The sequence below is a fragment of the Ovis aries genome, chromosome 12, assembly GCF_016772045.2.
Source record: "Ovis aries strain OAR_USU_Benz2616 breed Rambouillet chromosome 12, ARS-UI_Ramb_v3.0, whole genome shotgun sequence".
Classification (NCBI taxonomy): Eukaryota; Metazoa; Chordata; class Mammalia; order Artiodactyla; family Bovidae; genus Ovis; species Ovis aries.
Genome location: NC_056065.1, coordinates 54791461 through 54792749, shown reverse-complemented (window position 1 = coordinate 54792749; position 1289 = coordinate 54791461). Strand labels below are relative to the sequence as shown.

At 34.6% G+C, this 1289-nt stretch overlaps 1 non-coding gene across 1 annotated transcript; it reads right to left on the bottom strand.

Annotated features, from left to right (window-relative positions):
- Nucleotides 1–456: 456 nt before the first annotated feature.
- Nucleotides 457–558, bottom strand: LOC114117411 (U6 spliceosomal RNA). The gene has a single exon (XR_003591111.1). It is a non-coding gene; the product is annotated as a U6 spliceosomal RNA (small nuclear RNA).
- Nucleotides 559–1289: the final 731 nt, after the last annotated feature.

The following is a 1289-nucleotide window of genomic DNA, read 5'->3' as shown; positions in this document are numbered from 1 at the left end:
AAGCAACTTAGCATGAATGTTTAAGGCCAGATATAAAATTTTAACAATATTGTTTACAAAGCTGAAAATGCCCAAAAGTTAATTAATGAATGTGATGATATTTCTATCCATTAAGTGTGCAGTCATTTAAAATTTTACCTATATGCATATACCTGGGAAGAAATTCATAATGGTAATAATAAAGTAGGTTCTGAAATTACATAGTTTGACCTCAAATTTTTAAAAATTTATAAATATAGACATGAATTCTTACCCCTAAAAAAGCCCAAAATGTTAGCAGTAACAGAATTAAGGATACCTATTGTCTTCTGATATTTTCTATTTTTCTTTAATAAAGATGTACTATTTGTGTAACAATATTTTAATAATTAAAGCATAATCAATATACAATATCATTCATTTCAGGTGTACATCATAGTAATTATATTCATTCAAATGGTCACTGTTGTAAGTCTAAAAAATGTAGAATGCTTCACAAATGTGCTTCCTCATGCAGGGGCCATTCTAATCTTCTCTGTATCATTCTAATTTTACTGTAAATGCTGCCAAAGTAAGCACTGTAATAACATTTTAATGACTGCTTCATGAACAGGAGTATTTTCACTCAAGGTTTTCTCTCCAAAGGATGAAAAAATCAGAATGCAGGAGTGTGAGGATGTCCAGAAGATGAAGCTGAATGAGAACTGCATGTGTTCAAGAGTGTAACTTTCAGGAGGAAAGTCTAACTATCAGGAAAAACAATGAAGAACTTTTATACATGCTCCAGAAATGAGTAATTCAGCAAAGATGTTTTTAGGTCATCATTTTATTCTATTTTTCTGACTTAAAGAATTCTTCATCTGGAGAACTAGACTTTCGTAAATTTGGGGATATAGGATGAGATGGAGTGGGGAAATTCAAATATTTTCTGTCAGCAAATTTACTTCTGTCAGTGCTTATCTCATCACCAAGGAAAAGTGGTTCCCAATAGTCTTCAACCATCAGAAATAGCTCAAGATTTCAAAAATACAGTAAGAACCATCATACAGATGCTTTTGTAGCACCTTTCAAAATGTTAACATCAAACAGCACCTGTAATAACCTATGTTGTGTTGTTAGTCGCTCAGTTGTGTCGGACTCTTTGCGACCCCATGGACTGTAGCCCACTAGGCTCCTCTGTAAATGGGACTTTCCAGGCAAGAATACTGGAGTGGGTTGCCATTTCCTTCTCCAGGGGATCTTCTTGACCCAGGGATCAGGCCTGGATATCCTGCATCACAGGCAGATGCTTTACCACCTGAGCTACACAG